We start from the raw sequence: 24,758 nt of genomic DNA, 5'->3' as shown, positions 1-24,758 counted from the left end.
ATACCAAAACCAGACAAAGATGTCACAAAGAAAGAAAACTACAGGCCAGTATCACTGATGAACATAGATGCAAAACTCCTCAACAAAATACTAGCAAACAGAATCCAACAGCACATTAAAAGGATCATACACCATGATCAAGTGGGGTTTATCCCAGGAATGCAAGGATTCTTCAATATATGCAAATCAATCAATGTGATACCCCATATTAACAAATTGAAGGAGAAAAACCATATGATCATCTCAATAGATGCAGAGAAAGCTTTTGACAAAATTCAACATCCATTTATGATAAAAACCCTCCAGAAAGTAGGCATAGAGGGAACTTACCTCAACATAATAAAGGCCATATATGACAACACACAGCAAACATCGTTCTCAGTGGTGAAAAACTGAAACCATTTCTACTAAGATCAGGAAGAAGACAAGGTTGCCCACTCTCACCACTATTATTCAACATAGTTTTGGAAGTTTTAGCCACAGCAATCAGAGAAGAAAAAGAAATTAAAGGAATCTAAATTGGAAAGGAAGTAGTAAAACTGTCACTGTTTTCAGATGACATGATACTATACATAGAGAATCCTAAAGGTGCTGCCAGAAAACTACTAGAGTTAATCAATGAATTTGGTAAAGTAGCAGGATACAAAATGAATGCACAGAAATCTCTTGCATTCCTATACAGTAACAATGAAAGATCAGAAAGAGAAATTAAGGAAACAATCCCATGCACCATTGCAACAAAAAGAATAAAATACCTAGGAATAAACGTACCTAAGGAGACAAAAGACCTGTATGCAGAAAATTATAAGACACTGATGAAAGAAATTAAACATGATACCAGTAGATGGAGAGATATACCATGTTCTTGGATTGGAAGAATCAACATTGTGAAAATGACTATAATACCCAAAGCAATCTACAGATTCAATGCAATCCCTACCAAACTACCAAGGGCATTTTTCACAGAACTACAACAAAACATTTTAAAATTTGTATGGAAACACAAAAGACCCCGAATAGCCAAAGCAATCTTGAGAAAGAAAAACGGAGCTGGAGGAATCAGACTCCCTGACTTCAGACTATACTACAAAGCTACAGTAATCAAGACAGTATGGTACTGGCACAAAAACAGAAATATAGATCAATGGAACAGGATAGAAAGCCCAGAGATAAACCCACGCACATATGGTCACCTTATCTTTGATAAAGGAGGCAAGAATATACAGTGGAGAAAAGACAGCCTCTTCAATAAGTGGTGCTGGGAAAACTGGGCAGCTACATGTAAAAGAATGAAATTAGAACACTCCCTAACACCATACACAAAAATAAACTCAAAATGGATTAAAGACCTAAATGTAAGGGCAGATACTATCAAACTCTTAGAGGAAAACATAGGCAGAACACTCTATGACATAAATCACAGCAAGATCCTTTTTGACCCACCTCCTAGAGAAATGGAAATAAAAATAAAAATAAACAAATGGGACCTAATGAAACTTAAAAGCTTTTACACAGCAAAGGAAACCATAAACAAGGCAAAAAGACAACCCTCAGAATGGAAGAAAATATTTGCAAATAAAGCAACTGACAAAGGATTAATCTCCAAAATTTACAAGAAGCTCATGCAGCTCAATATCAGGAAAACAAACAACCCAATCCAAAAATGAGCAGAATACCTAAATAGACATTTCTCCAAAGAAGATATACAGATTTCCATCAAACACATGAAAGGATGCTCAACATCACTAATCATTAGAGAAATGCAAATCAAAACTACAATGAGGTATCACCTCCCACCAGTTAGAATGGCTATCATCAAAAAATCTACAAACAGTAAATGCTGGAGAGGATGTGGAGAAAAGGGAACCTCTTTGCACTGTTGGTGGGAATATAAATTGATACAGCCACTACGGAGAGCAGTATGGTGGTTCCTTAGAGAAGTAGAAATAGAACTTCCATATGACCCAGCAATCCCACTACTGAACATAAACCCTGAGAAAACCATAATTCAAAAAGACACATGCACCCCAATGCTCATTGCAGCTCTGTTTACAATAGCCAGGACATGGAAGCAACCTAAGTGTCCATCGAGAGGTGAATGGATAAAGAAGATGTGGCATATGTATACAATGGAATATTACTCAGCCATAAAAAGAAACGAAATTGAGTCATTTGTAGTGAGGTGGATGGACCTAGAGTCTGTCATACAGAGTGAAGTAAGTCAGAAAGAGAAAAACAAATACCGTATGCTAACACATATATATGGAATCTAAAAAAACAAAACAAAAAATGGTCATGAGGAACCTAGGAGTAAGACGGAAATAAAGATGCAGACCTACTAGAGAATGGACTTGAGGATACGTGGAGGGGGAAGGGTAAGCTGGGACAAAGTGAGAGAGTGGCATGGACAAATATACAGTACCAAATGTAAAACCGATAGCTCCTGGGAAGCAGCCGCATAGCACAGGGAGATCAGCTCGCTGCTTTGTGACCACCTAGAGGGGTGGGATAGGGAGGGTGGGAGGGAGGGAGATGTGAGAGGGAAGAGATATGGGTTATATGTATATGTATAACTGAATCACTTTGTTATAGAGCAGAAATTAACACACCATTGTAAAGCAATTATACTCCAATAAAGATGTTAAAAAAATTATAAAGGCAAATTATTTATACCAGGCTGACAATTTTAAATAACTTCCTTAAACTTCACAACCCTACCTAATCAATATGAATATGGAATTATGTTCAGTGTTTGCTTAGAAGTCTGAAATTGCGTAAAATTTTTTTTTCTTATTTGGGACACATTTAACGTGAGTTTTTGTAAAGATACATAATAACTTTCTTTCCTTTCATCCCAAATTATATATTTATTTGGTTATTTGTTTATTATTGTTTTCCCTTAAGAGTTATTTAATTCATGACTCTATCTCCAGTACCTAGAACAATGTCTGACTGGCTGTAAGTGCCTGACAATTATTTTTGAATGAATTCACGAATGAAAAGATATCATAAGGAGAAGACGTAATGCAGGGAAAGAAATATTAATTGTTCATCTTTATCTGCAATAAAAGTACAGGTTGAAAATGATAATACAAAGGGTAGTGTTAATTTACTTCTCACTCTATTCCAATACAGATTTTTCTAGAAATATACTCATGTATCTAGAGAGGGTGACTACATACTTCCCTTGCAAAGAGGAAGAAGTTAGCTTTGCTTGAACAGGTGGAAGTTATTTATCTCAAGATGCCCTTATCTTATGTCCTTTTTTCCCCACTCATCACTCCTAAAAGTAGATCATTAGAGAAAAACTAAAACATCAACTTCTGTCATATTTTGGTTCTGCCCTCAATTTGTTGAACTGCCTTAGTCTACTAATATACTTTTTCCCTTTTTAAATATTTGCTTTATTTTTCAGATTATAAAACAATACGTGTTCATGACAGATTATTCAGAAAAATTATAGACCATTTGGAAAATAAGGAAAAATAGGAAGAAGGAAAAATAATCCAGTTTCACTCCTCAACAATTCATAATATTTTGGTATATTTTCCTCTAGTCATTCTTCTAAGCATAATTTTTTTTTTAATTTTTTATTTATTTATTTATTTATTTATTTATTTATTTATTTATGGCTGTGTTGGGTCTCAATCTCTGCGTGAGAGCTTTCTCCAGTTGTGGCAAGCGGGGTGCCACTCTTCATCGCGGTGCGCTGGCCTCTCACTATCGCGGCCTCTTGTTGCGGAGCACAGGCTCCAGACGCGCAGGCTCAGTAATTGTGGCTCACGGGCCAGTTGCTCCGCGGCATGTGGGATCTTCCCAGACCAGGGCTCGAACCCGCGTTCCCTGCATTAGCAGGCAGATTCTCAACCACTGCGCCACCAGGGAAACCCTAAGCATAATATTTTTAAATATACCATATAGACATTTAAAATCTTGTCTTCTAACCCTTACACTATAAATATGTTGTGTATTATTACAAAATTTTAATAAACATAATTTTAAACAAAAACATAATATATCATCACATGGAAATATCAAAAATTTCTTAATTTTCCCCTATTATCAGACAGTTGTTTCTGTTGTTCATATATTATAATGCTTTAAAGAACATTTTGTAAATATTTTTTCTATTCTTGGCATTGTTTGCTTAGTCTCCCAGGTGTGAAATTACTGGGTCAAATGGAATGAAGATAAATCTTTCCATAAAGCTAGGGAATCTGATAGATATCTAGCCCTATGAGGTCATTTTAAATCCCAACAAGTATTTCATAACATGAACCTGGAAACATATCCAAGAGGAACTCCATTACCCACTTACAATATATGGCATTCTTCTGAACTACTAATTATACCCTTTGACTTTGAAATTGTGGTAGTTTTTGTTAAGCAATGGAAGAATCTGAACGCTTGTCTTTAAGAATGTGCTAGCAAATTGCCAGAGAGATGTCTTTATCAAGTTTGCATTTAGTAGTTTCAATTTACTGCTTATTTCACTGATACAGTTATTACATTATGTCTTAAAACAGCTGTATTTCACTTTTGAAATACAAAGGATCATAAGAGACTAGTACGAATTCTCAATCTATTTGAATTCCCCCTGGGGGGTTCTGAAAACAGTGGCATTTTGGCTTACTGTTACACATTTGCCATCTAGTGTCTAAAGTGGGAAATTGCAGACTTACACCCTCTTCAGATGAGGGAAGAAGATAATTTGAGCCTGTTTTTCCACAAGAAATCCATAGTGGTAAAAAGCATAAGCTGTCAATCAATAATACTCAATAGGGATGGGTATGATTGCTTTATAGGGTATACCTATATTCAGTAAGGAGAAGAGCCTACCCTAAAAGGAAGTAAGGCTCAGAGAATATCATATAGAGCTTCTCCCCAGCAAATGCTATCTCATCATCCCTATCCCCAAGCTAACACTCTTTTCAGTGAAATCAGGTTCAAAGGGTCATTAAAGGTGACTTTGAAGTGTAAAACAAATCATCAAGGGCATTATGGTGTTATGTATGGGTGGAAGGAAGGGTACCTCACTTACTTTGCTTTGGCTACTGAGTATTTACTAGCTGATTGTTTTAAGATGAGCCCAGATCTTTTAGTTACCCTTTTAAAAAGTTTCTTCCTTTCTCCCTCTTTGTAGTCTGAGTTAATTTCTAGTCAAGTAGAACATGTGGCTAAAAAAAGAACGTTTTTCTGGACTTACTGTTCCTTAGAATTAGATATATCTGGTAACTTTCTCTCTGCTCTTTAACTTTTTTCAGATTATCCCAACCTAGTAGAATGACATAATTCTGAGAACGTGGGCCATGCAAATTATATGAGAATCTCTCTAAATATATATTCAATACAGTGAAATGCTTAGATTTGGGAGGATAAATAAAGTAAATAAAGGTAAGGAGGTAGGTGAAGTAAAATAAAAAAGGGTTGGAATGGGTGGTGAAAAACGCTAAGAGCTGCACTGATATTCAAATTTGTCTGGAATTTTCTTTTGCCTTCCAACATGCAGGACTCAGGAAGGATGAAGAAAATATTAACATATTTTTGACCGGAGACGTATTACTGCCACAGGCGTTAGTTTCTGCAAAAATCCCCCAGTCAGTAATGTGTTAAAATGTGGGTTAAGTTAGAGATAGTGAAATATTTCAATAACAGCAGATTTATCAAGCGATACTGAGCTTGAACCATTTCTGGGTGTAGCCAGTTACACATGCCATTTACATAAAATTACAAACTATGAAAAAAACACATACCTAAAGTGGGCAAATGCAGAAGTCCTCACATCCTCACCACAAAATCTTTTGTTATATGTATTTCAAAATCATTCATCCATACGTTTATTCATTCGACAAGGAACTACTAAGTGTACTTCAAAATGAAAACAAAAAACATATACCTTTTGATTCAACAAATCTATTGCTTAGAATTTACTCCTTGATTATACTCACAAAAGTATGACAAGATATGGTTGTCAGTATTTTCACTGGACATTGTTTGAAATAGCAAAGGACTGTGAATGATTCATCAATGATGGTTTTGTTAAACTAATTAAAGGTAAAATAAAATTCATCATTATAATAGAATAGTATGCCACCATTAAAAAGAGCAAAGCAGGGTTCTATATGCTTGCATAGAAAGCTCTTTAAATTGTAAAAATAAAAGCAAGGCAATTAATACCATAATATTTTAATACATATACATACACAAATATATAACCATATGGTTTCAGACATTCATTATGATAATTTCCTACTGCTGGAGGTTACTTAAAAGTGCAAGAAGTAAAACCAAAACAAAGCCCTATTAAGTAAGATTATAAAATTCTTCGAGGCTGTTAAAGCCTAGTTTACAAAAGCATGATCTGTGGTGTGTTTATTCCATCTGTACCATCTTTGAAAATAGAGCAATAAAGAGAAATATCAAGTATTCATTATTACTTTTTTGAATGAACTGTATCTTAAGTTAATCATGTCTGGAAGCATTTTGACGAGATGAACTAGGGCCCCAGGATCTGTTTTTAGGACTTAAAATGGAGCCCAAATTTAGGTGCTGGAGTTTGTAGCCAGCATTCTCTTATCATACTCTTGAACTTCTTTTCTTGAGTGCCTGATTCCATTACATTGCTTATGCTTACTACAATTGTTTTAAATAATAAGTGGCTGAGCTCACATTTATTTTTTTTAAGTTTTTTTGGATTATATTTGATTTACAGTGTTGTGTTAGTTTCTGCTGTGCAGCAAAGTGAATCAGTTATACATATACATATATCCACTCTTTTTTAGATTCTTTTCCCATGTAGGTCATTACAGAGTATTGAGTAGAGTTCCCTGTGCTATACAGTAGGTCCTTATTATCTATTTTATATAAAGTAGTGTGTATATGTCAATCCCAATCTCCCAATTTATCCCTACCCTGCTTTCCCCCTGGTAACCATAAATTTGTTTCCTACACCTGTGTATGCTCACTACAATTAATATTCATTGAAGGAAATAACTGCATAACACTTACTGATTGCTGATTTAGTTACATGCACTATGCTAAGTACTTAATCTTCACAACTATCCTATGAGATAGTTACTGGTGTGATTCTCACTTTACAAATGAGAAAACACATTTTGATGCCCTACCTAGTGGTGACTTCTCCAAGCATTATAACAATGACCTGGACTGACTTGCCTCTTTCTTCTTTTATTAAAATATCTCTGTCCTATGCATTATTCTTTCAGGAGCATGTAGATTTTTCAAAGGTGATAAATTAATCTGTATGAAATTATTTATGCTTGATTGGAGGCTAACATGTCACCTTTCTTTGAGAATATTTACTTATTTAACAGAAGGTTTTGCAGACACATCATATATTCAGTCACACATTAATTGATCAATTTATATGCTAGGCACTAGAGATCTCTATTCTCTTGGAGCACAATTTTGTGGAGCCTATAGACATTAATCAAATAATTCACAAAAGCATATAACTTTAAACTGATAAATGCTATGAAAATAAAACGGGTCAGGCAGGTTAGATAGGGCTTTTCTGGAGAAGTGAAGTTTATCTCAATATATGAATGACAAGTAGGAGTTAACTAAGTAAGTTGGGGGTGGGGACATTCCCCTCCTGAGAACAGCAAGGGCAAAGGCTTGGGAGTGGTTGGGAGCCCAGTGATCCAAAAAGAAAGAAGACCTGAGTGGTTAACAAGTAGAGCGCTACACTGAGAATGGTGAGTGAAGAGACTGGAAAAGTAGACAGAGATTAAAAACCATATGCAACCTGGGAGAAATAAACAGAAGATCAAGCAATTAAACAGATAATTTAAAATCCTTGTAAGTGCCATAAATAAGATAAATGCTACCGCAATACGTAAGGGAAACTCTAAAACATGCTTTGAGATTCAGGAAAGACTTCCCAGAAATGGGAGCTATGAAGGATGACTAGACATTAGCTAAAATGAGAAGTGGAGGTGGTGGTTAATAGTGTTTCATGCCAGAGGAACAACAAAGGCCTGGATATAGGAGATGGCATGATAAGCCTAAGAAACTGAGAGTGGCTTTTTTATAATGAATGCTGACTTTGGCTGACAGTGGGGGAAGATGGTTGGGATAACAGTGAATGTAGGAAAAAGGCTACCGGGGTCATTCTGGCGGAAACAAGATGAGCAAAGGCAGTGGGCACAGCAGGGGAAGAAAAGAAGGGAGAAATTATTTAGGTAATAAACAGGGAAAATGACTGCTTGGTGAATTATTGTGGAGGAAGGGTGTGAAGACAAAAAAGCCAGATTTCTAACTGCGGTTACTGGGTGCCTTAAAATGCCATTCACAGTGTTACAATGAATGCAGAACAAAATAGGAAGTAAGAGTTGAAGGAATTTAATTTGGGGTATGTTAAATGTTATGCACCTATGGAACACTCATGAACACATCTGAATGAGGAATGCATATCTGCCTCTACTACTGAGAATAGATATGAAGGCTGGAGTTAAAGGTTAGAGCACATCAGTATATTGAAGGTGTGTAAATGAGAGTATGCAGGAAAAAGAGTGTTTAGAATAAACGTTTGAAAACAATAACATTTAAGGGGTGGGAAGGAAATGAGGAGCCCCTGAAAAAAAGTGATTAAGTAACTAGAAGAGAAAAACTAGGAGAATGTCATGTCATATAATCTAAAGAAGGCATTGTAAGAAGGAGGGAATGATCAACATTGACAGATACAACAGAGAAGTCAAATAAGGTAAATACAGAGAAGTATCCATTAGGTACACGAAAGAGAATTTCTAGGTGACCTTTGTGTAAGCAATTTCATAGAAGTAGCTGACACTGGAGGTAGTGGGATTAAGAATAAGTAGGAAATAAGATAGTTAAGACAGTGAGAATAGATAACCCATTCTTAACGTTTGGTTGTAAAAATTATGAAACATACGAAGTGAGTGGAATTTTTCTCTCTTCCTTCCTTCCCTCCCTTGCCTTTCTCTTTCCTTCTTTCTTTCTCTCTCTCTCTTCCTTTTTCTTGCCTTCATCATTCCTTTCCTCCTTTCCTCCCTCCCTCCTTCCCTCCCTCCTTCCCTCCCTCCCTCCCTCCCTCCCTTCCTTCCTTCCTTCCTTCCTTCCTTCCTTCCTTCCTTCCTTCCTTCCTTCCTTCCATTTTTCTTTAACATGGAAAGACCCTTCAGAATATATAAATGATAATGGGAAGGAGCCACTATAGAAGACAGTGAAGGTCAAGAAGAGAGAATAATAAATTGATTGCTGAGGTTGGTTGCTGAGAATGAGGGAGTGAATTGGAGGCAGATTATAGGTGAAAAGATTATTGTTACAAAAGATGCAGGATACTGCTTTGATTCTAAAAAGTGAGGGGGAGGAAAATATACTGATAATATTTTAGAATTCACGGTAAGGGATATCTTTCTTATATTTTCTCAATAAGGAAGAATTCATGCTTATCTGTTCAAAGGGAGGGTAATAGGTGGTAAAGCAGACATTCGAGGAGAGTGGACTATAGCCTCTGTGGGGAATGGGAGAGAGAGAATGAGGTAAAGAGAAGTGTTTGGTAACATTTATGGCAGGGTTTAAGTTGGAGACTTTAAATTTGTATTGGAAGCAGTTGGTATGGTAGTGTGAGTTTAATCTCATGTTCAGCAATCAGAAGATAGTACAGAGAATAGAAAGTTAGACCCAGGTGTCCATTCTTTTTCAGATTCTTTTCCCATATAGGTTATTACAGAGTATTGAGTAGAGTTCCCTGTGCTATACAGTAGGTCCTTGTTGGTTATCTATTTTATATATAGTAGTGTGCATATGTTAATCCCAAACCCCTAATTTATCCCTCACCCCCCTACCTTTCCCCTTTGGTAACCATAAATTTGTTTTCTAAGTCTGTGAGTCTGTTTCTGTTTTGTAAATAAATTCATTTGTATCATTTTTTTAGATTCCACATATAAGCGATATCATATGATAGTTGTCTTTCTCTGACTTACTTCACTTAGTATGATAATCTCTAGGTCCATCCATGTTGCTGCAAATGGCATTATTTCATTCTTTTTTATGGCTGAGTAATATTCTCTCTCTGTGCTGAGAGAGAAATGTCTTCATTTCTTATCTTCTTCTAAGGAGTTAGTTTGGTTATTCTCTACATTGATAAATTAATGTATCAAATTGTTTTGAGCTTTTCATATGGAATACTGGGCTGAATTAAACCATGTTTATGTATATCCAAGTCAGTTTGAAAACAGAATATAGCCATAGACTTCAGTCAAGCTACTCGTTATTGAAGAACAAATGGTTAGTAACTGGTCATGCACTAGTTACTTGATTTAATCTATTTTTCTACCCCCTACCCTAAACCAGCTTTTTAATATAGATGATTAAATTAGCTATAACATGTCTCATACCTTCTAAGATTACCTTCTTGGAGTAAAATGTCATGTGTACATATTTGTATGAATTAAAGGGGTTACTTAATTCTCAACAATTGTGACTTCTTAATAACTGTAAAAAATTATACTTATTAAGAAATCTTAGAGCATTCATACCTGGACACCATTCCCTATTTTGGCCAGTGTGGGAGCTGTTTCTCCTGTCTCTTTGAAAAATCTTCTTTTAAAATGTTCCTCATCTCCAAGCTAAAGACAAAACTGGCACAGCATTGCTTATAATAAAATATATAATATCATATATAATATAATATACCTGTATGTATACTCATACAAATACAATTTTTTATTAGATAATCCATATACTTAACCTCTTCTTTGTGCCAAAAACTATTATGTCAAAAATAACAGTTAATAATTAAGTGATCATGAATTTACACATGTATAAAATGCTTAATATTTATTTTCTTTTTTAAAGCATTTTATTTTATATTGGAGTATAGCTGATTAACAATGTTGTGTTAGTTTCAGGTGTACAACAAAGTGATTCAGTTATACATATACATGTGTCTATTCTTTTTCAAGTTATTTTCCTAATTAGGTTGTTACATAATATTGAGCAGAGTTCCCTGTGCTATACAGTAGATCCTTGTTGGTTATTCATTTTATATTGATATATAGCAGTGTACACGTCAATCCCAAACTCCCTAACTATCCCTCCCCCCGCCACTATTCCCCACTGGTAACCATAGGTTCATTCTCTAAGTCTGTGAGTCTGTTTCTATTCTGTAAATAAGTTCATTTGTATCATTTGTTTTAGGTCCTGCACATAAGCAATGTCATACGATATTTCTCTGTCTGTCTGACTTCACTCAGTATGGCAGTCTCTAGGTCCATTCATGTTGGCGCAAATGGCATTATTTCATTCTTTTTAAAGGCTGAGTAATATTCCATTGTATATATGTACTACATCTTCTTTATCCATTCTTCTGTCAGTGGACATTTATGTTGCTTCCATGTCTTGGCTATCTAAACAGTGCTGCAATGAACATTGGGGTGCATGTATCCTTTTGGACCATGTTTTTCTCTGGGTATATGCCCAGGAGTGTGATTGCAGGATCATATGGTAGCTTTATTTATAGTTTCTTAAGGAAACTTCATAGTGTTTTCCATAGTGGTTGTACTAATTTACATGCCCACCAATAGTGTAGGAGGTTTCCCTTCTCTCTACACCCTCTCCAGCATATATTTTTTGTGGATTTTTTGATGATGGACATTTTGACTGGTGTGAAGTGATATCTCATTGTAGTTTTGATTTGCATTTCTCTAACGATTAGCGATGTTGAACATCTTTTCATGTGCCTCTTGGGCATCTGTATTTCTTCTTTGGAGAAATGTCTATTTAGGTCTTCTGCCCATTTTTTGATTGGGTTGTTTATTTTGATAATATTAAGCCTCATGAGATGTTTGTAAATTTTTGAAACTAATCCCTTGCTGGTCACATCATTTGCAAATATTTTCTCCCATTCTGTGTGTTGTCTTTTCGTTTCATTTATGGTTTCCTTTGCTGTGCGGAAGCTTTTGAGTTTAATTAGGTCCCATTTGTTTATTTTTGTTTTTATTTCCATTATTCTGGGTGACTGATTGAAAAAGATATTGTTGCAATTTATATCAGAGAGTGTTCTGCCTATGTTTTCCTCGAAGATTTTTATAGTGTCTGGTCTCACATTTAGGTCTTTAATCCATCCTGAGTTTGTTTTTGTGTATGGTGTTAAAGACTGTCCTAATTTCATTTTTTTACATGTGGCTGTCCAGTTTTCCCAGCACCATTTATTGAAGAGACTGTCTTTCCTCCATTGTATAGTCTTGCCTCCTTTGTTGTAGATTAATTGACCATAGGTGTGTGGGTTTATTTCTGGGCTTTCTATGCTCTTCCATTGATCTATATTTCTAATTTTTTGCCAGTACCATACTGTTTTGATGATTATAGCTTTGTAGTATAGTCTGAAGTTAGGGAGCCTGATTCCTCCAGCTCTGTTTTTCTTTCTCAAGATTGCTTTGGCTATTTGGGGTCTTTTGTGTCTCCATACAATTTTTAAGACTTTTTGTTCTAGTGTTCTATGAAAAATGCCATTGGTAATTTGATAGGGAGTGCACTGAATCTGTAGATTGCCTTGGGTAGTATAGTCATTTTGATAATATTGATTCTTCCAAACCAAGAACATGGTATATCTCTTCATCTCTTTGTGTCATCTTTGATTTCTTTCATCAGCATCTTATAGATTTCAGAGTACAGATTTTCTGTCTCCTTAGGTAGGTTTATTCCTAGGTATTTTATTCTTTTTGATGCAATGGTAAATGGGATTGTTTCTTGATTTTCTCTTTCTGATCTTTCATTGTTAGTGTATAGAAATGCAACAGATTTGGGCTTCCCTGGTGGCACAGTGGTTAAGAATCTGCCTGCCAATGCAGGGAACATGGCTTTGATCCCTGGTCTGGGAAGATCCCACATGCCACAGAGAAACTAAGCCCGTGTACCACAACTACCGAGCCTGTGCTCTACAGCCTGCAAGCCACAACTACTGAGCCCGTGTGCCACAACTACTGAAGCCCATGCACCTAGAGCCCATGCTCTGCAACAAGACAAACCACCACAATGAGAAGCCCACACACCACAACAAAGAGTAGGCCCTGCTCACCACATCTAGAGAAAGCCCGCATGCATCAATGAAGATCCAACGCAGCCAAAATAAATAAATAAAACAAATAAATTTATAAAAAAAGAAATGCAACAGATTTCTGTGTATTAATTTTGTAACCTGTAACTTTACCAAATTCATTGATCAGCTCTAGTAGTTTTCTGGTAGCATCTTTAGGATTTTTAATGTATAGTATCATGCCATCTGCAAACAGTGACAGTTTAACTTCTTTACCACTTTAGATTTCTTTCATTTCTTTTTCTTCTCTGATTGCCATAGCTAGGACTTCCAAAACTATGTTGAATACAAGTGGTGAGTGTGGATGTCTTTTTCTTGTTCCTGATCTTAAAGGAAATCCTTTCAGCTTTCCAACGTTGAGTATGATGTTAGCTGTAGGTTTGTCTATATGGCCTTTATTATTTTGAAGTAGGTTCCCTCTATGCTGACTTTCTGGCGGGTTTTTATAATAAAGCGGTGTTGAATTTTGTCAAAAGCCTTTTCTGCATCTATTGAGATAATCATATGGCTTTTATTCAATTTGTTCGTGTGGTGTATCACATGATTGATTTGTGGGTATTGAAGAATCCTTACATCCCTGGGATAAATCCCACTTGATCATGATGAATGATCCTTTTAATGTATTATTGGATTCAGTTTGCTAGTATTTTGTTGAGGATTTTTGTGTCTATGTTCATCGTTGATATTGGCCTGTAATTTTCTTTTTTTGTGTTATCTTTGTCTGGTTTTGGTATCAGGGTGATGGTAGCCTCATAGAATGAATTTAGGAGTATTCTTTCCTCTGCAATTTTTTGAACAGTTTCAGAAGGATAGGTGTTAAGTCTTCTCTAAATGGTTGATAGAATTCGCCTGTGAAGCCATCTGGTCCTGGACTTTTTGTTGTGGTTGTTGTTGGGAGTTGTAAAATCACAGTTTCAATTTCAGTACTTGTGATTGTTCTGTTCATATTTTCTATTTCTTCCTGGTTCAGTCTTGGGAGATTGTACCTTTCAAAGAATTTGTCCATTTCTTCCAGGTTGTCCATTTTATTGGCATATAGTTGCTTGTAGTAGTCTCTTATTATCCTTAGTATTTCTGTGGTGTCCATTGTACCTTATCATTTTACATTTCTAATTTTATTGATTTGAGCCCTCTCCCTTTTTTTCTTGATGAGTCTGGCTAAAGGATTATGAATTTTGTTTATCTTTTCAGAGAACCAGCTTTTAGTTTCATTGATCATTTCTATTGTTTTCTTCATTTCTATTTCACTTATTTCTGCTCTGAAATTTATGACCTCTTTCCTTCTACTTGCTTTGGGTTTTGTTCTTCTTTCTCTAGTTGCTTTAGATGTAAGGTTAGGTTGTTTATTTGTGACTTTTCTTTTTTCCTGAGATAAGATTGTATTGCTATAATCTTCCATCTTAGAACTGTTTTTGCTGCATCCCATAGGCTTTGGATCATCATGCTTTAGTTTTCATTTGTCTCTAGGGATTTTTTGATTTCCCCTTTGATTTCATCAGTGATCCATCAGTTGTTTAGTTGCATATTGTTTAGGCTCCACTTGTTTGTGTTTTTTACATTTTTTTTTCTTGTAGTTGATTTCTAATCTCTTAGCATTGTGGTCAGAAAAGATGCTTGATATGATTTCAGTGTTCTTAAATTTACTGAGTCTCGCTTTGTGGCCCAGCACGTGATCAATCCTGGAGAATGTTCCATGTGCACTTAAGAAAAATGTGTATTCTGCTGCTTTTGGATGGAATGCTCTATATATGTCAGTTAAGTCCATCTGGTCCAATGTGACATTTAAGGCCAGTGTTTCCTTATTGATCTCCTGTCTGGATGATCTGTCCATTGATGAAAGTGGAGTGTTAACATCCTCCACTATTATTGTGTTACTGTCTGTTTCTCCTTTTATGGCTGTTAGTATTTGCCTTATATATTGGGGTGCTTCTGTGTTAGGTGGATATATATTTATAATTGTTATATCTTCTTGGATTGATCCCTTGATCATTATGTAGTGTCCTTCTTTGTCTCTTATAACAGTCTTTATTTTAAAGTCTTTTTTTCTGATATGAGTATTGCTACTCCAGCTTTCTTTTGATTTCCATTTGCATGGAATACCAATTTCCATCCCCTCACTTTCAGTCTCTATGGGTTCCTGGATCTGAAGTGGGTCTCTTGTAGACAACATATATACAGGTCTTGTTTTTGTATCCATTCAGCCAGTCTGTGTCTTTTGGTTGGTGCATTTAATCAATTTAATTGTAAGGTAATTATCTATTTGTATATTCCTATTGCCATTTTCTTAATTGTTTTAGATTTGTTTTTGTAGGTCTCTTTTCTTACCTTCCTCTTTTGTTCTCTTGTGGTTTGATGACTAACTTTAGTATTGTGTTTGGACTCCTTTTTCTTTTTTGTGTGTGTATCTATTGTAGATTTTTGGTTTGCAGTTACCATGAGGTTCTGATATACCACACTATATATAAATAAGATTGTTTTAAGTTACTGGTCCCTTAATTTCAAATGCATTTCCAATATCCAGCATTTGTACTCTGTTCTTCTCAGAATTGCTGGTTTTGATATCTTATTTGTGTGTGGATGATTTCCTACCTTTACTGTATGTTTGCCTTTACCGGTGAGCTTTTCCATTCGTAATTTTCTTGTTTCTAGTACTGCCCTTATCTTTTCTGCTTAGAGAAATTCCTTTAGCATTTGTTTCAAATCTGGTCTGGTGGTGCTGAATTCTCTTAGCTTTTGCTTGTTTGTAAAGCTTTTCATTTCTCCATTGAATCTTAATGAGAGTCTTGCTGGGTATAGTATTCTTGGTTGTAAGTTCTTCCCTTTAATCACTTTAAACATATCATGCCACTTCCTTCTGGCCTGCAGAGTTTCTGCTGAGAAATCAAGTGATAACTTTATGGGAATTCCCTTTTATGTAATTTGTTACTTTTCCCTTGTTGCTTTTAATATTTTTTTCTGTGGCTTTAATTTTTGTCAGTTTGATTACTATGTGTTTTGGCGTGTTCCTCCTTGGGTTTATCCTGCCTGAGACTCTCTGAGCTTCCTGGATTTGGGTGACTGTTTTCTTTCCCGTGTTAGGGAATTTTTCAGCTACTATCACTTCAAATATTTTCTAAGGTCCTTTCTCTCTTCTCCTTCTGGGACCCCTATATTGTGAATGTTGGTGCATTTCATGTGTCCCAGAAGTCTCTTAGATTGTCCTCATTCTTTTTCATTCTTTTTTCTTTGTTCTGTTCCACAGCAGTGATTTCCACCATTCTGTCTTCCAGCTCACTTATCCGTCTTCTGCCTCAGTTATTCTGCTATTGATTCCTTCTAGTGTATTTCTCATTTCAGTTATTGTATTGCTCATCTCTGTGTGTTTGTGCTTTAGATCTTCTAGGTTTTTGTTAAACTATTTTTGTATCTTTTTTTTTTTAAATTAATTAATTAATTTATTTATGGCTGTGTTGGGTCTTCGTTTCTGTGCTAGGGCTTTCTCTAGTTGTGGCAAGCGGGGGCAACTCTTCATTGTGGTGCTTTTTGTATCTTCTTGATCTGTACCTCCATTCTTTTTCTGAGATCTTGGATCATCTTTACTATCATTACTCTGAATTCATTTTTGGGTAGATTTTCTATCTCCACTTCACTTAGTTGTTCTTCTGGAGTTTTATCTTGTTCTTTCATCAGGGACATAGTCCTCTGCCATCTCATGTTTTCTAGCTTTGTGTGATTGTGGTTTCCATTCTGCAGGCTGCAGGATTGTAGTTGTTCTTGCTTCTGCTGTCTGCCCTCTGGTGGATGAGGCTGTCTAAGAGGCTTGTGCAGGCTTCCTGGTGGGAGTGAGTGGTTCCTGCCCACTTGTTGGTGGAGCTTGGTCTTGTCCCTCTGGTAGGCAGGGCCCTGCTCAGGAAGACTTTAAGCAGCCTGTCTGCTGATGGGTGGGGCTGTGTTCCTGCCCTGTTGGTTGCTTGCCCTGAGGTGTACCAGCACTGGAGCCCACAGGCTGTTTGGTGGGGCCAGGTCTTGGGGAGGAAATGGTGACCTTCAGGAGGTCTCATGCCAATGAGTACTCACCAAAACTGTCACTGCCAGTGTGTTTCTCCCCACAGTGAGCCACAGCTGCCCTGTGCCTCCACAGGAGACCCTCCAATACCAGCAGGTAGGTCTGGCCCAGGCTTTTATGAGGTCATTGCTTTTATTCCCAGAGTCCTGGTGTTCATGAGACTTTGTGTGTGCCCTCCAAGAATGGAGTTTCTGTTTCTCCCAGTCCTGTGGAATTTCCGCAATCAAACCACAGTCGCCTTTGAAGCCAGTTTCTCTAGGAGCTCCTCCTCCCATTGGCAGACCCCAGGCTGGGAAGCCTGTCATGGGGCTCAAAACTTTCACTCCTGTGGGAGAACTTCTTTGGTATAATTATTTTCTACTTTGTAGGTTGCCCACTCTGTGGCTATGGGATTTGGTTTTATCACGATTGCTCCCCTCCTACCATCTTGTTGTGGCTTCTTCTTTGTCTTTCAATATAGGGTATCTTTTTGGGTAGGTTCCAGATTTTTTTGTCAGTGGTTGTTCAGCAGTTATTTGTGATTTTGGTGTTTATGTAAGAAGAGGTAGCTCACCTCCTTATTCTCTGCCATCTTGCAACTTCCAGTATATGTCAATTTATTTTAGATCAAGTGAAGGTTATGAATTTTTCCTTTTCCCTCTAATCTAATATACTCTATTGGTCTGTACTACTGTGCTGTAGAAATATACCATTCAAAGTAGTTGGAGACCTCTTGCACTGTAGGTGAGAATGTAAATTGATGCAACCACTATGGAGAACAGTATGGAGATTCCTTAAAAAACTAAAAATAGAACTACCATATGACCCAGCAATCCCACTACTGGCCATATACCCTGAGAAAACCATAATTCAAAAAGAGTCATGTACTACAGTGTTCATTGCAGCACTATTTACAATAGCCCAGACATGGAAGCAACCTAAGTGTCCATCGACAGATGAATGGATAAAGAAGACGTGGCACGTATATACAATGGCCATAAAAAGAAACCAAATTGAGTTATTTGTAGTGAGGTGAATGGACCTAGAGTCTGTCATACAGAGTGAAGTAAGTCAGAAAGAGAAAAACATATACTGTATGCTAACACATATATATGGAATATAAAAAAATTAAAACTGGTTCTGAAGAACCTAGGGGCAGGACAGGAATAAAGATGCAGACAAAGAGAATGGACTTGAGGACACGGGGAGGGGAAGGGTAAGCTGGGACGAAGTGAGAAAGTGGCATGGACATACATACACTACCAAATGTAAAATAGATAGCTAGTGGGAAGCAGCCGCATAGTACAGAGAGATCAGCTCGGTGCTTTGTGACCACCTAGAGGGGTGGGATAGGGAGGGTGGGAGGGAGATGCAAGAGGGAGGGGATATGGGAATATATGTGTAGCTGATTCACTTCGTTATACAGCAGAAACAAACACAACACTGTAAAGAAATTCTATTCCAATAAAGGTGTTAAAAAATATATTAAAAAGAAAAAGTAGTTGGAGATATATGAACAGAAGTCTCTAAATAAAAAATCGTTTATGATGTTTTGCATATAGTTAATATATAGACATTTTAGCTCTTCATAAATTTGAAACATTAATTTGGTTCAACATTATTTTTTCTAAATAAAGTCTTTAATATAATAAGCTGCTCTTATAAAGATTTTTATTATGGGTATATCATTGGCTATTGATAAAAAATGAACTTTCAACCACTAATATGTTGTATGGCTCTAATTTAATGTCATTAATATAGAGTCATATGATTCAGTTTTGTCAGTGATGTATAAATTTGTTAACTTTCTGTGCTATTCATTAGTTTTAACTCATTTTCATATGATAGTTGCACATGAAAACTGAAGTATCAAGGTCCTAAGTTATAGCATCATATGAAAGACTGGTAAGAACCAGATGAACCAAAAACACATAATAGAAACATGGGAATAGGATTCAGGAGGTTGTCTATAGTGCAGGATCTAACAAGTATAACCTGTGAAAAGGCATTTCTTCTTTTATGTGTCTCAGTTATTTTGAGTGTCAAATGATGAAATTCAACTAGATGATCTCTAAGGACCTTTCCCCTATGGCAGGTACTAGTGATGCTCACTATATGTCTGAATCTCCTGCTTTCGGGGTTCACAAGAGCACTTCCTTACTTTCTTAAAGTTAGTCATTTGCCTTGGCCAGTGAAATATGGGTAGAAGTGATATGTGTCACTTCTGGGTTGGAACATTTAACCCACTTCAGGGTTGAGCTTGTCACTTCTCTGTATTTTCCCTCCCCCTTCTTGCGACTACCAGTAACATTTAAGATGGTGGAATCTCCATCACCCTGGACCCTTGAGTAGAAAAGGCATGAAGAAAAGACCATTGTGAATACAAAATGGACAAGTAGTGGGAGCAAGAAATGAAACTTTTTCTTTTTAAGCCACTGAGAGATGGTGGCTATTTGCTCTTCATACCATAACCCAGCTTTTCCTGACTGATACAAATGGTACTAGAAGTAGAGTACTGCCATAACAACAATAAAAATCCCCTATGATAAACAATATTAGCTTTAAAGCCCAGTAATGCTTAGAAGAGACAACTACTACTTGAGTGAGGCTAGAATGATGTGGATGTATTAACAAAACATTTGCCAAGCAGGTCTTCTGTTATATACTGGAAGGTAGTTCATGTACCTAATGAACTTGTGTCTTCAGAAAAGAAGAGATTGGAAAGCAGAATGTTAGTAGCAGGAGCTAGTTGCTTTTGGCAATGCTTGACAAGAAAAAAATGAGCTCAGAAAAAAAGAAAAAGAAGAGAATTAGAAGTGGGGACATTACAAGTCTGGAAAATGTAACTGCTTCTTAGAAGATAAATAATAAGGGACAAAATTAAGAGAGACTTTGAAAGACTAAGTCCAAGTAAAAGTGACCCTTGAAGCAGAAACCAATTAATGATAAACCTCCACACCTATTGTTAAACTCTCCAAATAGATATAGTTCAAAACAAAGGTCAAATTAAGAGTGTTATGCACAGTAAATCCTTTACATTAGAAGTAATGGCTCAGGGAAAAGAGTCTAAGAGAGTGACTCTTATTCTAAAGCCCCATAGGCTCAGGTAACTGGCCATTAATTTGAGATATAAAAATGGAAGCATTAAAAACCAATAAATAAAATATTTCTGGAAACTACGTCTTGGACAGAATTGTTGTTAAGGTTTTTGGCATAAGAAATCAACTGTAATGAAATAGATAAGGAGACTTAAGTTTTTGAGACAGTTGTGTTGCGAGTTGAAGCATGTTGCTATCACTATTAAGATTTAAAAGGAACCTTGAATTCCCAGCATAGAGAATAAGTTGGTTGAAAAATATGTTCAGTCCTGAAGCAGTGTATATATCACGCTACTCAATTCGTATGTGGCAAATTCTGTAGAGTGTAACCAGTGACAGAAAAGAAAAATGCATAGGGAGGCCTTTCCTAGAGAGCAGGTTCATCGCTGTTATGTCTTGCTTTGGATAATGAAATGAGGATAATTCAAGTTTGTAGCCTTGGGAGTAATCAAATAGAAAATATATAACATTTCTCAATAAATATTTAATATTTCATGTGCATGGATATAGGAGACAATTTCCAGTCCTTTGATAAGTAACCCAGGGGGAAAATAACCTCTTAGAGGTTATTTTATTCCAAAGAATTTTTAATTTGTATTTATTTTTTTATTTTCTAAAATACTTACTTTTTAGACCAGTTTTAGGTTCAAGCAATATTAAGAGAAAGATGCAGAGAGGTACTTTGGACTAATTCTCCCACTGATGACAACAAGGGTAACTAATTAAAGTGTAAAAATTCTTTGCTTGGAGGTGCTTGTTAGTTAACAAGATAGCAGAGTATTAGTGTGCTAGAATTTACAATGGCATGGAAGCTTTGGAGGTGGATGAACATATGGAGACTTTTTTTTTATGGCAGGATTGGCAAACTATGACCTATAGTCCATATCCAGCCCACCTTCTGTTGTGTACATAAGGCTTTATTGTAACCTATACACAACCATTTATTTATGTATTGTCTATGGTTACTTTCATGTACAACAGCAGAATTAAGTAGGTACAACAGAGAACTTATCCCTGCAAAGCTTCAAATACTTACTAATTGATCATTAGGGTATTGGGTGATTCTAGAAGAAGCAGTTGAGAGCCTGAGAGACTAAGTAGAACTTTTTTTTTTTACATATTTATTGGAGTAAAATTGCTTTACAATGATGTGTTAGTTTCTGCTGTATAACAAAGTGAATCAGCTATATGTATACATATATCCCCAAATCCCCTCCCTCTTGAGTCTCCCTCCCACCCCCCATCCCACCCCTCTAGGTGGTCACAAAGTACTGAGCTGATCTCCATGTGCTATGCTGCTGCTTTCCATTAGGTATCTGTTTTACATTTGGTAGTGTATATATGTCAGTGCTACTCTCTCACTTCGTCCCAGCTTCCCCTTCGCCTTCCCCCTGTCTGCACATTGGTTCTCTACATGTGCGTCTTTATTCCTGTCCTGACCCTAGGTTCATCAGAAACATTTTTTTTTTTAGATTCTATATATATGTGTTAGCATACAGTATTTGTTTTTCTCTTTGACTTACTTTACTCTGTATGACAGACTCTAGGTCCATCCACCTCACTACAAATAACTCAATTTCGTTTCTTTTTATGGCTAATATTCAATTGTATGTATGTGCCACATCTTTATCCATTCATCTATCAGTGGACACTTAGGTTGCTTCCATGTCCTGGCTATTGTAAATAGTGCTGCAATGAACATTGTGGTACATGACTCTTTTTGAATTATGGTTTTCTCAGGGCATATGCCCAGTAGTGGGATTGCTAGGTCGTATGGTAGCTCTATTTTTAATTTTTTAAGGAATCTCCATATTGTTCTCCATAGTGGTTGTATCAATTTACATTCCCACCAACAGTGCAAGAGGGTTCCCTTTTCTCCACACCCTCTCTAGCATTTATTGTTTGTAGATTTTTTGATGATGGCCATTCTGACTGGTGTGAGGTGATACTTCATTGTGGTTTTGATTTGCATTTCTCTAATGATTAGTGATGTTGAGCATTCTTTCATGTGTTTGTCGGCAATCTGTATATCTTCTTTGGAGAAATGTCTATTTAGTTCATCCTCCCATTTTTGGATTGGGTTGTTTGCTTCTTTGATGTTGAGCTGTGTGAACTGCTTGTATATTTTGGAGATTAATCCTTTGTCAGTTGCTTCATTTGCAAATATTTTCTTCCATTCTGAGGGATGTCTTTTCATCTTGTTTGTGGTTTCCTTTGCTATGCAAAAGCTTTTAAGTTTCAATAGGTTGCATTTCTTTATTTTTGTTTTTATTTTCATTTCTCTAGGATGTGGGTCAAAAAGGATCTTGCTGTGATTTATGTCATACAGTGTTCTGCCTATGTTTTCCTCTAAGAGTTTTATAGTGTCTGGCCTTACATTTAGGTCTTAAATCCATTTTGAGTTTATTTTTGTGTATGGTGTTAGGAAATGTTCTAATTTCATTTTTTTCCATGTAGCTGTCCAGTTTTCCCAGCACCACTTATTTAAGAGGCTCTCTTTTCTCCAGTGTATATTCTTGCCTCCTTTGTCAAAGAAAAGGTGACAGTGTGTGTGTGGGTTTATCATTTTCTATCCTGTTCCATTGATCTATATTTCTGTTTTTGTGCCACTACCATACTGTCTAGATTACTGTAGCTTTGTAGTATAGTCTGAAGACAGGGAGCCTGATTCCTCCAGCTCCATTTTTCTTTCTCAATATTGTTTTGGCTATTCAGGGTCTTTTGTGTTTCCATACAAATTTTAAAATTTTTTGTTGTAGTTCTGTGAAAAATGCCCTTGGTAGTTTGGTAGGAATTACATTGAATCTGTAGATTGCTTTGGGTAGTAGAGTCATTTTCACAATATTGATTCTTCCAATCCAAGGACATGATATATCTCTCCATCTGTTTGAATCATCTTTGATTTCTTTCATCAATGTCTTACAGTTTTCTGCATACAGGTCCTTTGTCTCCTTAGGTAGGTTTATTCCTAGGTATTTTATTCTTTTCGTTGCAGTGGTAAATGGGTGTGTTTCCTTAATTTCACTTTCAGATTTTTTTTTTTAATTTTATTTATTTATTTATTTATTTATCCATTTATGGCTGTGTTAGGTCTTCGCTTCCGTGCGAGGGCCTTCTCCAGTTGCGGCAAAGCGGGGGCCACTCCTCATCGCGGCAGATTTTTTGTTGATAGTGTATAGGAATGCAAGAGATTTATGTGCCTTAATTTTGTATCCTGCTACTTTGCCAAATTCATTGATTAACTCTAGTAGTTTTCTGGTGACATCTTTAGGATTTTTTGTGTATAGTATCATGTCATCTGCAAACAGTGACAGTTTTACTTCTTCTTTTCCAATTTGGATTCCTTTTATTTCCATTTCTTCTCTGATTGCCATGGCTAAAACTTCCAAAACTATGTTGAATAATAGTGGTGAGAGTGGGCACCCTTGTCTTGTTCCTTATCTTAGAGGAAATGCTTTCGGTTTTTCACCACTGAGAATGATGTTGGCTGTGGGTTTGTCATATATGGCTTTTATGATGTTGAGGTAGGTTCCTCTATGACCACTTTCTGGGGAGTCTTATCATAAATTGGTATGGATTTTGTGAAAAGCTTTTTCTGCATCTATTGGATTATCATATGGTTTTTAATCCTTCAATTAGTTAATCTGGTGTATCACACTGATTTATTTGCATATATTGAAGAATCCTTGCATTCCTGGGATAAACCCCACTTGATCATGGTGTATGATCCTTTTACTGTGCTGTTGGATTTGTTTGTTAGTATTTTGTTGAGGATTTTTGCATCTATTTTCATCAGTGATATTGGCCTGTGATTTTCTTTTTTTTTGTGACCTCTTTGTTTGGTCTTGGTATCAGGGTGATGATTACCTCGTAGAATGAGTTTGGGAGTGTTCCTCCCTCTGTTATATTTTGGAAGAGTTTGAGGAAGATAGGTGTTAGCTCTTCTCTAAATGTTTGACAGAATTCACCTGTGAAGCCACCTGGTCTTGGGCTTTTGTTTGCTGGAAGATTTTAAATCAGTTTCAATTTCAGTGCTGGTGATTGGTCTGTTCATATTTTCTATTTCTTCCTGGTTCAGTCTCGGCAGGTTGTGCATTTCTAAGAATTTGTCCATTTCTTCCAGGTTGTCCAATATATTGGCATAGAGTTGCTTGTAGTAATCTCTCATGCTCCTTTGTATTTCTGCAGTGTCAGTTGTTACTTCTCCTTTTTCATTTCTAATTCTGTTGATTTGAGTCTTCTCCCTTTTCTTCCTGATGAGCCTGGCTAGTGGTTATCAATTTTGTTTATTTTCTCAAAGAGCCAGCTTTTTAGTTTTTTTGATCTTTGCTATCGTTTCCTTCATTTCTTTTTCATTTATTTCTGATCTGATCTTTATGATTTCTTTCCTTCTGCTAACTTTGAGTTTTTTTGTTCTTCTTTCTCTAATTGCTTTAGGTGTAAGTTTAGTTTGTTTATTTGATATTTTTCTTGTTTCTTGCGATAGGATTGTATTGCTATAAACTTCCCTCTTAGAACTGCTTTTTCTGAATCCCATAGGTTTTGCATTGTTGTG

This window comes from Balaenoptera musculus, chromosome X, assembly GCF_009873245.2.
Source record: "Balaenoptera musculus isolate JJ_BM4_2016_0621 chromosome X, mBalMus1.pri.v3, whole genome shotgun sequence".
Classification (NCBI taxonomy): domain Eukaryota; kingdom Metazoa; phylum Chordata; class Mammalia; order Artiodactyla; family Balaenopteridae; genus Balaenoptera; species Balaenoptera musculus.
Note: the sequence above shows the minus strand (reverse complement) of the source record.